Source organism: Podarcis erhardii (genome assembly GCF_964252035.2).
Source record: "Podarcis erhardii genome assembly, chromosome: 2".
NCBI lineage: Eukaryota > Metazoa > Chordata > Lepidosauria > Squamata > Lacertidae > Podarcis > Podarcis erhardii.
This window is the reverse complement of record NC_138498.1, coordinates 25,769,957-25,784,097: the sequence shown is the minus strand read 5'-3', so window position 1 is coordinate 25,784,097 and position 14,141 is coordinate 25,769,957. Positions and strand designations below refer to the sequence as shown.

The following is a 14,141-nucleotide window of genomic DNA, read 5'->3' as shown; positions in this document are numbered from 1 at the left end:
TTGACTTCACTCCTTTTTGGCATTTTGGAGCTCCCCACCCCCACCCCTGGTCCCCACCCCAAAGCAATAATGAGACTTTAGGCTGTTAGAATCAAGGCTGCCAAGTTTTAACAGGGCAAACAGTGGAGAGTCCAATGATTCACTAAGTCAGTGGGGCAAAAGGCGGAGCGACTTGAAAGAGATGTGCATAACCACTTTGTCATGATGCACTGCAATGCTCTGATTAAGGAATGCACAGTTGAAAAACCAGGTCACTACTGCATCACCCTACATAGCAGTCCACATTTCTAGCATATGATAAACAAAATGTGGCTATAAATTACGTTTCTGCAAAACCACTTACTTTTCTTTGTTTGCTTTCTTCTGGTCTTGTCTTTTCTCCTCCTCTTCTTTTGTTCTGCCCCAGAAAGACGTCTTGCTGTTGAAACTTGCCGCCTCCAGGTTACTGTGAGTAATGGACCGGACAGAAGAAGCTTGGTCTGCTCATTTGCCTTCAGCAATCACAACTTGATCTACACAAATTTAGGAGGTGAACCCTTCCACAGCGTAGTGACACTAACTGGTGTCCTTCATGAAGTAAGACCGAAATCAATAGTCTCTGGGAGGATGTCCCAGGGGCCAGAGAAATGTCTGCTGCTGTTTATGTCCCACTATCATAAGAGCTAAAAAGAGGACATATTAAGGTTGTTGTTTGGGGGGGGGCTGACTTTGGACCCCATAAATCCAAACTCTTCTTATGACCTCTGCACGCCTCTGAAATTTGGCTGCTGAGCTGGCGTACATATTTTCCAAAAGGGAAGGGACATATTTCCAAAAGCAGAAGAAAGCTACTAAACAGAGAAAAAGCTGTACACCACACCACCCCCTTGCTAGGGCAAACCTAGCAGCGCATAGGCAATGGCAGCAGATTTGCCATAGGTTTTCCATCCCACAGCACTATAGACTCACTCTGCAATTTCATGTTGTTGGGTCTTCTATGGTTTCACCCCACAGAGTTGCCAAAGCATTTGAGGATGCCCGTAAAGGCTTCCAATGGAGCATCACAGAGGGGAAGAGAATATTTAATCAGATGGGGGAAATTGTTAAGCTCTACTTCTGCTGCCACTACTTACAGTTTTGCTAATCTGTATGTTAAATGTGTCGATGCAATTACCATTACATCTAACTGGGCCCTTGCTTCTGTGTTTTGTGTCTGAGCTGTACCACTTCAGTTGCGAACATGGGCTGGTGGGACTTATGAGTCAAACTATAATGGTCTGGGAAATCTTGTCCTCCATCATGGAGGGCATGTGTTGCGGTGAGATCACCATAAACTGCCTCCCTGTGTTGGGGCTGGACCGTTTGGATGGCCGCAACACCCCATTGGTTGCCTCTTGGTTGCTAGGGCAGAGATTTGGCTAATTGGGATGGCTATTGGCTGCCAAGGGGCTATATAAGTTGCTGCATGTCGCTGGAGAATTTCACTTTCTTGTGACGTGCAGCAGATCACCCACCCTTCACTCCCTTTAGTTAGGTTTGTTCTTCTGAACTTGCTATGCCTGTCTAGGGGTTGTCTGTTTCTGGAGCAGGGGCCCGGTAGGAATTTTGCCACTTGGTCGATTGGCTGGTGCCACTTGGTTTTTGCCTACCGTGTAGCAAATCGTCACAACTTTGTAAGGCTGGTGGTTAGGCATTGGTTCAGTGTTGTTTGGAGGGGACGTGGTTGGCTGTGCCTGCCCCTCCATTGCTGTTGCTAGGGAATTCTGTTAAAGGAATCCAGGGGCTCGCCTTGCTTTTGTCCGAACCCTGTCAAGGGGCTAGGGCCATGCCAGAGCCCCTGGGAGCATGTTGGGTGAGCTGTGAGATTGAAGGAGTTCTCACTCCCCCAGGATGCTTTCCCTTACTGACATATGGTGGTGCCCAGTGTCAGTCTTGTTCCTGCCACCGTGCAGGTTCAGGTAGTCTGGAACCAATGCCTAAGCAACCACTCGCACGCTGTAATCAATAAAGTGGCCTGAATTAATGAATTAATTAATTGTGGCCTGAATTAATGCCAAAAACCTTAAAACTAAATTTTGTGTCTATTGTGTCTTTTGGGGGGGTTGGGGGGGTCTTCACACGCAAGGCAGTTCGGAAAGCAAGCAAAGTTCAGCTCAAAAAACCAACTAACCCTAAAAATGACCTTCGCCTATTTTAAAGCTCTCACTATTTCATAGCTTAAGAAACCACACCAACCATTTGTCAGATTTGTATGTGTGCGCGCATATATATAATATATGCACTCACACACACATATATATACACACACATATCTGTATATAATATAAAAAGCTGTATATAATTCTGAAAGATTGTAAAACTTAATAGCAAACAGATTACGCACTTAGCAATAGACTAAGCACAATTAGGCCTCACATTCCACCCACTCCTATAAATAACTCTCTGTTTCCTCTCCATGTCTGCAAATTTCATTAGTATGGTGGAAAGATATGGAATTTTTTTATTTTTATTTTTTTAAAAAAATCTTGCTCCTTTTCTGTACAAATCCAATCACACAATCAATCATTTTATTCAGTCCAGGGAAAGAAAGTTAAAATAACTTTCTACTGCCCCAACCATGTTTTCCTGGTTATAAGGGGAAATGTTCTACAGATGGTGCAGAAATTCACCTGTTAAAAAAAGCAGCAATGTGAATTCACCATAAATCTACTACCTCTTGCGAAGGAGGCAAAAATTGCCACCATGCTTCCACATGGCAATGCATTCCAGTAAAGCAAGGCCATACAAAACTCGTTTCAGCCCACCAATCCCAGGTAGCGGCAAAACCACGTTTTGTCTAATCGCTAGGAGTCCATCATTCGTGGCTGGTAGGTCACAAGTTCCACAGCTCTGCAACTGGTGTACCAAGGAGTGGTAGACGCCATTCATGGAACGAAGGAAGCTGCCTTATACTGAATCAAATTATTGTTCCATCTAGCTCAGTTGGGTCTACAGGGACTGGCAGTGGCTCTCCATATTTTCAGACAGAGTTTTCTCCCAGCTTTATCTGTGGATGCTAGGGATTGAACCTTAGGCTATCTGCCTGGAAAGCAGATATTCTGTCACTGAGCTATGGCCCTTCCCCAGATTCTCATCCTCCTTGCTATAACCCTGTGAGGTACGTTAGGCTGACATCTGATGTGTAGTCAAAAGTCACCCAGCGAGATTCATGCCTGAGTCTGATTCAACACTCCCTGGCCCTGATTCAACACTTTAACCACTACACTATGGTTACCAGATGTCCCTGTTTCCTGAGGACAGTCCCCGGATTTACAAATCTGTCCCCGGACAACATCCGTCCCCGGAATGTCCCCGGATTTCATTTAATGTCTCCAGATTTATATTTTAGGTGTTGTAGATTTATTAGTAGGGAATGAATGTTGTGTGATTGGTTCAACGGCACAAGACACATCATATGGGGACTTACGGTGAGGCAAAATGGCGGGCGCCACGGCAGCAAGCAGCTCCTGAAGCCAGCCAGAGCCAACTGCACTACCAGGCTGGCTCTGAGCTGCTGAGACTGCCACTGCCACTGCCGAGGGGGAACCTGGGACGTCCAGTGTGTCAACTGGGGGAACCTCTGACACGCACACACACCCCGCAACCCAAATCGAGCTGGGAGCAAGACTGCCTTGCCACCCGACCGAGTGCCCAGTGGCACTCCAGGGCCAGGAAAACCCCAGAGCTGAAGCAGGGAGAAGGAGAAGAGGAGAATGAGAACGCAGAGAGAGAAAGAGGAAGAAGAAAAAAGAGGTAAGCCCCGACCTTGCCGCGCTGCTGCCGCCACCGCCACTGAGGAAGGGTAGGAGAGCATCGGGAGGGCCAGGGCATGTGGCCGAGCCCTGGCCCAACCCGAGCCTACTCCACGGCAGCTAGCATTCCAAGAGAGTAGGCTGGGGCCCAGTGGAAGGCCGCGCAACAGAGGAGACCATAGAAGAGAAGATATTACTTCTTCTTTTTTAAAAAATAACTTTTTTAATAACTTGTTTTATCTTTTTTTTAAAAAAAAGGTGTCCCCAGATTCTTTTAAAAAACCTGGTAACCTTACACTACACCAAATGAGCAATTGAAAGTGAAGCTGAACAAGGGAGAAGGGGAGAATCTTCTTCTCTTCTAATATCTTCTCCAAAAGCAAATGGCTTTCCACACTTTATTATGCAGCCATACATTCTGGGTTCATAATCCCTACCAACAAAGAAGGACCGACAGCCTAATCCTATACATGAGCTTCTCAAAAATAAGCCCCACTGAGTTCAGTTGGGGCTTCTCTCAAGAAAGCAGGCATAGAATTGCAATCTCAGTCCAGTTCTGAGACTAACTAAATGACTTCCTTATATAATTATTATGGTCTATGCAGGGATTGAGAACTGGATCTAGCCAGATCCAGAAGTGGACCACCTTCCGTGTGCCACTTTGACAGGCGGGTGGGAATGCCCACCTATCAATCACCTGACATCATTTGAAGATGGTCAAGTCAAGGATGCAAGGGAAGAAATGTAAGCAGACTCTTTATGAGCAGTTCTGCCTTTGCAGCCCAAAGTTAGCACTTTTAAGAATTTGCCACCTTTTGTTGTTTCTGCTGCTGCTGTGGGGCTGTCTCTATGCTATCTTTGAAATACATGAGAAAAATATACAGGGACCTTAATATTTTTATTAATTATATTATATAGTAGGTATAATTGATTTCACGCACACACACTTTAGCTAAAATGTTCCCCCGTTGTGTTCTCATTACTGGTAGCTGGTGGAGGGGGAAGATGTAAAAGATAATGGACTCAGAACCCTCTGGCTACCATAATTCAAGCACTGGTATTCCCCCCCCCCCCCGAGATTTCAACACTTATCTTTGTGTGGTTGCTTCTCTAAAAATATATTGTTATTGCTTTGTGCTGAGTGACATGTGGAGCTCTTCACCTTTATTGTATTTTCCATTTGGTGTATCTTTTTACTACATTCCTAAAGCTCGTTTTTTGTGTTTTTTTTGTACGGGGTATTACTTTGTACTTGGTAACAGCCAATACAAGGAATGAGTTCATTTCACCTCATCTTACCTGAACCTCCAGTTCCATTTCATTTATTTATTTTGGAGTGCCCATTTGCACTTTTTGAATTATGGTGCTGGAGGAGACTCTTGAGAGTCCCATGGACTTCAAGAAGATCCAACCTCTCCATTCTGAAGGAAATCAGCCCTGAGTCCTCACTGGAAGGACAGAACTTGAAGCTGAGGCTTCAATACTTTGGCCACCTCATGAGAAGAGAACACTCCCCTGGAAAAGACCCTGATGTTGGGAAAGATGGAGGGCACAAGGAGAAGGGGACGAGATGGTTGGACAGTGTTCTCAAAGCTACCAACATGAGTTTGACCAAACTGCAGGAGGCAGTGGAAGACAGGAGTGCCTGGTGTGCTCTGATCCATGGGGTCACAAAGAGTCGGACATGACTAAACAACTAAACAACAACACCCATTTGCACTACTCATAGGTAGGACCCTGCCTGCTGTTGTAGCTTTACGTTCTCCATCTGTTGCCATACGTTTTAAGTCCCCCTCTACAAAGACTTCACTGTGTTCCATAGAGTTCACCAAAGCAAACTAAATGTTGACAGGAGCTCTGTTCAACACATTCTTGTTTGCATGCTTTGTCCAGGTATGATCAACCTGTTTCCCCAGTTAGATTTCCTTTGGCTATTTTGTTTTCTTGCTTATCCTCATGTTCAACTTTAAGGCATCAGATGAAAAGGAATCCAAACCTTTGGTGCCCTGAACTGGTGGTGAAACCAATAGCTAACATTTGCTTTTTTTCTAAAAGCCAGATGAGGAGGGGGAAAGATATAGAAGAAATTTGGTTTGGCTCGCACCTCAACATGACCCCCACCTCATCTGTACTTCTTGAAACAATGTACGAACCCAACTGCAGCTATCATTCGAAATTCACACTTCCCCAAATGTTGTGATGCAATTCTCCAACAGTGACAAAGTACAAAAAAAGTATATTAGGTGAAATTCTGCATCAGCATTAGTGAAAATAACTTACAAAACTGCATCATATTAGGGAGAAATGATGGCAAAACTGCGTATATTTGGAAAATGGCACAAAAAATCCTGACAAATTTCCAAGAGGATTTTTTTTTCTGATGCAGAAAAGTAGCAAACTTAACATGGGGGGCGGAATGAGAAACTGGGAGAAATGGAAGTTGACAGATTCGTCCACCCTTGGGAGGGGGGGCAACAAATTGGAGAAGAGAAATACATTTTGGGAGAAAGGTAATGTCCCTATTCTCACCCTGCCCCTCCTAGTCATATTAGTTTTAGGTGTATAAGTGCTTTCTTTAAATAAAAGAAACATTCGCAGGTAGCGTCAAAGGTAGGCAAGGATGCAACTTGCAAGACGTTGCCTTTGCATGTTCAGCTGAACCTGAAAAAGTGCCTCCTTGCAGATTTCGGTGCTCAATATGCAGAATTCAGGGATGAGGCCAGCAGGAGCACCCCTTTTCTACACGTGGTCAGCCCGCCACATGGAAGAAAAATTCTGAATAGGGCTTTAGTCAGGTCTCCTTGTGAAATTATCCTATAAGTGTTGGGGGGGGGATAAAATAACTTTGTGCTAGGGCTTGCCAATTGGAAGGTTGGTGGTTCGAATCCCCGTGACGGGGTGAGCTCCCGTTGCTCGGTCCCAGCTCCTGCTGTTCAAAAGCACATCAAAGTGCAAGTAGATAAATAGGTACCGCTCCCACGGGAAGGTAAACGGTGTTTCCGTGTGCTGCTCTGGTTTTGCCAGAAGTGGCTTAGTCATGCTAGCCACATGACCCGGAAAAACTGTCTGTGGACAAACATCGGCTCCCTCAGCCTATAGAGTGAGATGAGCGCCACAACCTCAGAGTCGTTCAAGACTAGACTTAACTGTCAGGGGTCCTTTGTTGTTGTTTAGTCGTTTAGTTGTGTCCGACTCTTCATGACCCCATGGACCAGAGCACACCAGGCACTTCTGTCTTCCACTGCCTCCCGCAGTTTGGTCAAACTCATGCTGGTAGCTTCGAGAACACTATCCAACCATCTCGTCCTCTGTCGTCCCCTTCTTCTTGTGCCCTCCATCTTTCCCAACATCAGGGTCTTTTCCAGGGAGTCTTCTCTTCTCATGAGGTGGCCAAAGCACTGGAGCCTCAGCTTCAGGATCTGTCCTTCCAGTGAGCACTCAGGGCTGATTTCCTTAAGAATGGATAGGTTTGATCTTCTTGCAGTCCATGGGACTCTCAAGTGTCTCCTCCAGCACCATAATTCAAAAGCATCAATTCTTCAGCGATCAGCCTTCTTTATGGTCCAGCTTTCACTTCCACAGGGGTCCTTTACCTTTACCTCACCAACACTCCATCTGTGATATCAGGAAAGTTAATCACACCAAAGGGAGAGTCTTCAAATTCACATCCTCGTTACTGGGGCAGTCAAGCAAAACCCTAGATTAAAAAAACATATATCAGCAACGGAAAACTGCAAATCCATAGCGGGAAACCTTCCCACTTTAGCGATAATTGCAATTTCCTTTACTTAAAATCCTAAATTAGACTTTCCATTTTGAATGGGTAGAAGGAAGTTGCTAAACGTCACTCAGCGCTTGAAAAGAGGGGTCTCCCTTTTTCCAGATGCCCATATCATGGTCGTGGATATCATGTTACATGTTTTCTTGAGCGATTCCATTCTCAAAGTACCTGAGAATTTAAGAGATGCCCAAAGACTAGCAAAGGTTCTGTTTAATGTCTTTCAGCACTTCATTTCCAGAGATTACTTTCCAGGGAACATGTTGAACAAAAGACTTTTTTCTCTGTCTCTATGTTGCTCATTTTAGCGATGTCCCTCTCCCCTCTAGTGCCTGGGCCTTGTATTGTCTAAAGTCGTGTTTGGAAGTAAATAAGGGACCTTTACTCTTTTTCATTCTGGCAAGTGACATTCACGTACATCAGCCATGGTAACATCTCATAGTTTGAGGAACTGCAAATTATACTTCAAACACAGGGTTTTTGGTTTGTTTGTTTTTTGAAATAATTTTTATTTGATTTTACGTGTAGAATTATAACATTGCCAAATACATATCAATATTTAGAGATTTCTCCGAATCTCTAGACTTCCCACCTTCACCTCCATGGGTACTATTATCAACCTTTTCAACTGCATATTATTTCATCATCCTAGTTTTATGTCTCTCCATTTTATCCATAGTAAATTCTACATTACAAGTGTTACTACAATCCTGCTAATGTTTTCATCTGCTTACAGTGGTCTCTCAAGTAAATTGTATTTTTTTCCCATTCTTTATTAAAGTTTTGGTCTTCTTGGTTCTTGAGCTTTCCAGTCAATTTTGCCATTTCGACAGTCCAACAGCTTAGTTTGCCATTCTTCTCTGGTAGGGACTTTGTCTTCTTTCCATCTCTGGGCCAGTAACATCTGTGTGATTGTCGTTGCATACATGAAAAGACTTTTCTGCTCCTTTGGAACCTCGGTACCTACAATTTCTAATAAAAAGGCTTCTGGTTTCTTTATAAAAGTTACTTAAATATATTTTTTCAATTCATTATATACCATTTCCCAGAATGCTTTTAATACCTTCCAGTATTCCAGGTCCACCACATATGATAAAGGGTACCTTCTTTTTCTTCACATTTCCAACAGATATTTGTACATTTTTGCTAACTTACTAGGAGTCAAATACCACCAGTACATCATTTTCATATAATTTTCTTTCAGCCTACAACACGCTGAGTCAAACACAGGTTTAATGTATATGACTATATACATCAAGGGTTGCCAGTGTGGTGCCCACCAGATTTGGACTACAAGTCTCCTTTTGCCGTGCTGACATGTGTGCATGGCTGAACTTTCCATGATTTTCCAGGCCAAAAGGTTAATGAACCACAAAATATTGGAGTAAAACGTGAGCAGATTCAAAAATCCCATTTATAAAAAGTCCATTTAAAAACAATGCAAGTGTCAAAAAAACTTTATAGATCTATAAATTCAAGCCATTTCCACTACTCCCCCCCCCCTTCCTCCCAGGGTATGGAAGTGTTGAATGAATGCACAAGTGATTTTTCCACATTGTACCTACCTCTAAACTCGATCATCTGGCAGAGGTGAGAAAGGAAATCTATCCACAGGAGACTCCAGCAGAGCAATAATGTTTAAAGTTTTTAATGAGGCATTCTCATATGATAGTTAAAGTTTCTAATAAGGCACCCCTTGAAATTACATCCAGACAATTGAAAACATGAATTCATTATTTGATGCAAATCCACTATCGGCCAGGTTCCTTTGGTTTGGGTTTGGTTCAGTTTTTAATATTTCCAACTCATATTTCTTTCTGTGTCCATTTCAAGAGCTGAAAAGAAGAAACCATGAGGGGGGATATTCCCACCCCCTCCCTTCTACAAATGCAACTTTTCCAAGAAGCAGAGTGTATCAAATCACTTTATATTTGCATCATTCCTCCAGATGCTCCAGCAGCTTCTGGGATTCCATACATTGTGTCCAATAAAACGTTTACTGTTTCTCTACAAAAGAATGAAACATGTCAGGTTCATAAAACTGCTTGCCAAGGATGCAATGACTTTTAACACTAAATGTTGATGGGGTAGAACAACATGGTGCAAAGTAAACACAGCCCCTTCCCTGCATGGTTATCCAGGTGGCAAATTTTCTGTGATTTCTGTGATTTGCCACCTGGATAACATTATATGCTATTGTCACTGCTAATGGTGTGTCTTGGCTCCTGCCCCTCAACATACTTTCTTGGGAATGTAAGAAAGTAAAAAAAAAAAAAACTTCTGGGAAATGATATATAATGAGATTAAAAAGATCTTGAAATATACATTTTTAAAAAACCAGAAGCATTTTTACTTGGTATTATAGGTGAGGATATTAATAGACAAGATGTTAAATTGTTCTTATATGCAACAACAGCAGCAAGAGTATTGTTAGCCCAGAAATGGAAACAAGAAGAAATTCCGATGAAAGAAGAATGCCAGACAAAATTAATGGACTATGCAGAATTAGATAAAACGACAGGAAGGATTTGAAACCTGCAGGACCAGAGATTACCACAAGACTGGAAGAAATATATGAACTATTTGAAGAGCAACTGTAATCAACAAATTATGCTAATAGGACTACAAGAAGTTTTGTAAGGAGAAATATATGAAACATTGCAAAGTAGAGAAAGAATAGATATTAGTTATGAGATTTAAATGTAATAGTGAAAGTAAGAAATGTATATTAAGTGAATAGATTGGAAAATTTTCAGATGTGATTGATGGAAGTAAAAAAAATGGTATAAGATATAAAAGTATGTTTAATTATTGTTGAAAATGATATGTTAAAAAACTAATAACAATTTATATATATTAAAAAATGCAAGCAGAGTTTCTAACTTGTAAGTAAGAAATAGGTCTTTGTTCAGCACAGGCTCAGCAGCAGACACAAAGCTCACGAGTCAGAATTCAGGAGTTCAAGAGCAGGTTGAGAAGTTCAGAACTGGGTAGAAGCAATGAAGATGTCCCAACAGTTTCCCTGCCCTACCTGCCAAGATTTTAAAGATGAAGTTAGGCATGCTCACTTGCAAGATTTGCTCACCCTGCAGGGATGTTGAGATTGCAGGTGCCTTCTCTTTCAAGGTGAGTAGGTCTGCTCCTACCTGTGAAGGCCTCTAGGCAGTAAGACAGTAAGCCCCTCTGTGGCTCCAAGCCCTCCTGAGATTCCACTGAGCCTTTCCACTCTGCACGAAAAGGGTGTGTGGGAGCTGTCATCCCTGATTCCTCTTCCTAAGCAACAGGGTTGAAGGGGGAGATCCCACCCTCCCAATTCAGGTTCACACCACTCAGCCTATCTCCTCTGTTTCTTCCTTCTGTGCCAACCCATGCTCATGCCTGGCAGTGCTGACATGGTCGTGTTTCTCTGGAGAAATGGGGTGAAATGGTTTCCCCCTCCTCAATTCCTCTGCTCAAAAGTAGGGAGGAGAAATCTGAGAGGTCACTTGCACACAGCTTGGATAAGCCCTCATTCATTTCCTTTGCAGAGATAATCGGTAACTGAAAACTCAGCTCCCTCGGGCTATGCTTATACAAGGGCAATTACACTATTTATCGTGTAAACAGAAGACCCAGTTAAATAGCGACTTGAGGGAGCAGCATCTTTGGCTGGGATATGGAAATTTGGACGCTCATTGCTATAATCTGTGGTTACGACTTCCAGCTCTAACAGCAATGCCGGGAACCAAACCAGAGCCTCCTGAGACCAAGAGAGCCTTTATAGTAATCTGATAATACCTTAACAGCTAGCCATCTTTGCTCCATGCTAAATTAAGGGCCTCATTTGCTTTGAAGCGGCTTGCTTGCTCTTTTTGTTTAATCCTACATAAGGATGAGGCTGGAGAAATGCAGAAGAGAAGGGGAAAAAGATCCTCGTTTTCTCCACTTTGCCCTTGCGGGCTTTGGAGAATGCAAATAAAATCTCATTTTCTCATGCTATCTGATTTTGGATCCTTAAGCCTTTATTTCTGGTTTCCAAATGGCAAGTCAAAGCATTTGGAATAATGCAGTGAAATTATAAAGGGGTCATGAGATAAAGAACTACAGCAGGCATAGGCAAACTTGGCCCTCCAGTTGTTTCGGGACTACAACTCCCATCATCCCTAGCTAGCAGGACCAGTGGTCAGGGATGATGGGAGTTGTAGTCCCAAAACATCTGGAGGGTGAGTTTGCCTATGCCTGAACTACAGTATTGTTGCCAGTGTTGTTGTTTTCATTTGATTTGTGAATTATTTCCTCTGAAGCATCTCAATGTAATTTCTCAATGCAGCAAAAACATATATAAAAATTGCAGATATAAAAACAATGGAAAATTATTACATATACATTGGTACCTCGGGTTACAGACGCTTCAGGTTACAGACTCCAGTAACCCAGAAATAGTACCTTGGGTTAAGAACTTTGCTTCAGGATGAGAACAGAAATCATGGTCCGGCAGCGCGGCGGCAGCAGGAGGCCCCATTAGCTAAAGTGGTACCTCAGATCAAGAACAGTTTCAGGTTAAGAACAAACCTCCAGAATGAATTAAGTTCTTAACCCGAGGTACCACTGTATAAAAATAATTTCACATCCAATGCGGGTACCAGCTGAGCTGAGAGCATCATAATAAAAGACCTTCCAATGAGATGGTTTGTTGAAATCTCCACAACTGGGTCCATGGCCTCTTCAGTCCTTGGCTCCAATCAGAGTGCATAGGCTCCACCTCTTTATCACTGGTCTCCTCTCCCATGCCTCCTCTTCTTTACTGCTAGGCCCTCACTGCAGTCTCTTGGAACTGAGTTTCCTACCGCAGGTTGAAGTTCCAAGTGGGTCCCTCCTCATGACAAGTTGAGATCCCTCCTCTAAGAGATGACAGCAGAGACAGCTTTAGACAATTTAGCACCTTAATCAACAAACAGGAATGATGTCTTCGTGCTGAGCCCTGGCATACCCAATACAGCTGCTCACAAATCTTCCGGCAGGATTCAGCGCTGGATATATTGGAAATGTTTCCCGTATTCTTTCTCCTGAAAAGTGCCATCTGCAAATTTGACTAAATTGTGCAATCTTTCCTCCAGCACCATCAACACAGCAGTGAACTACACTGATGCTGTGCCCCAGGAGACATTGCTCTCTCTTTTTTTTTCTTTTTCCTTGCTTTCTTTGGCTTTTTATTATAAACCACATCATGTTTACAGTGCTGCCAGAGTTTCTCACACTTTATCACTGTAAGCCTCCTGTTAAGGTCAAGACAAAGGAGCATTTTGAGGCTCCTTGAGATGACCTTTTTATCAAGCATCCATCCTGATTGACTTGGACAAAGCTGACATGGTGGTTTGACTGTTTCTGGTCTTCCCTGAGCATATGTTCTCATTTGTTTACAGAGCGGTTACAAGACAATGGGCAGTTGTCCTGCATTCATCCCGATTTGCTTGTGAGGTGTTTACACATCTTCCCCTTAATCATTTGTTCACCCCCACCCATTTCCAAACTGCAAAATGTCCATCTCCCCTCCAGCAAAAAAGGGGGGAATTTGTATGGGAAGGTTTACTTTAGCAGAGTTAAACAATCCCCTTTATAAGTTTGTGCAGCAATCAGCTTGTTGCTGACTCGTCTGAGTTCTACTAATAAAGATGCCTTCCAGGTTAAAAATCCCTTTGAATCCCTCTTAAAGAATACACACACGAATCTGATTCATGTTAATATAAAACTATTTTACTCTCAGATTCATTCAGGTTTACAGAACTGTACCTGAAGGCAGGCTTAGGTTACATAAGAAGCAAATAAACTATACCAGAGGGAAGTTGGTCCTGAGGTGACTGCAACTGAGCAGTTATCTTTCAAAACTACCAGCAACCGACAAACTGGTTGTCACAGCAACCGGTTAGAACATGGAGGCTGTTAGTCCTCTGTCGGAATGCACTTGACTGCACCTTTACATCTCACAATTTGTTGTGCAAGGGCAACAGAGCACTTTAATCTACTTTAAACATGCAACCCTAATGTGCTTGAATCCCTCCTACAAACTAGTATCTGGAGGCACCCAATGGTCCTATCCAAAACCGAGAGAAGTCTGTGGTTGTTAGGAAGGCATGAACATCCTCATTTTGTGTGTATTCCTTTCGAGCACTCACAAAAGTCCTCCCCTCCTCTCAATTTAAGGGCTACTGCTAGGAAAACTGAAGAAACAGTGTGTCCTGTAAGAGAGACCCTTGAGGAATAAGGGGTACATTTACCCACCAAGGTACCCCATTAAAGGGGTCCAGGGGATAAGATTCTGTCCAAATGCCCAGACAGGCCATAGAATTCCCCACATGGCATCCTGGAGGGAATGCTCAGAACTGATGCAAGTCATAAGGTGATCCTAAACCCAGGATCGACCGTGAAAGAATAATCACCCAGCAAATGGGCTGGTTGCTTCATAATACACACCCAATGACTATGCCAAAACCTACTGACTTCTGTAATCAATAAAGTTGTGGCCAATTTGATCCCAATATATTGTCCTGTCATTCTTACTCCTTTCCAACTCCCAATGGCCCTACGCCCACTGCTCCTGGAACTACAAGCCAGGA

The 14,141-nt window shown here is 43.1% G+C and overlaps 1 long non-coding RNA gene across 1 annotated transcript; it reads right to left on the bottom strand.

Moving 5' to 3' along the window:
- Positions 1 to 9,180: 9,180 nt before the first annotated feature.
- On the bottom strand, positions 9,181 to 13,920 carry LOC309335423. Its single transcript, XR_014153492.1, has 2 exons — positions 12,171 to 13,920; positions 9,181 to 9,555 (listed from the first exon to the last, which is right to left on the bottom strand). It is a non-coding gene; the product is annotated as an uncharacterized lncRNA (long non-coding RNA).
- Between the last annotated feature and the right edge of the window lie 221 nt (positions 13,921 to 14,141).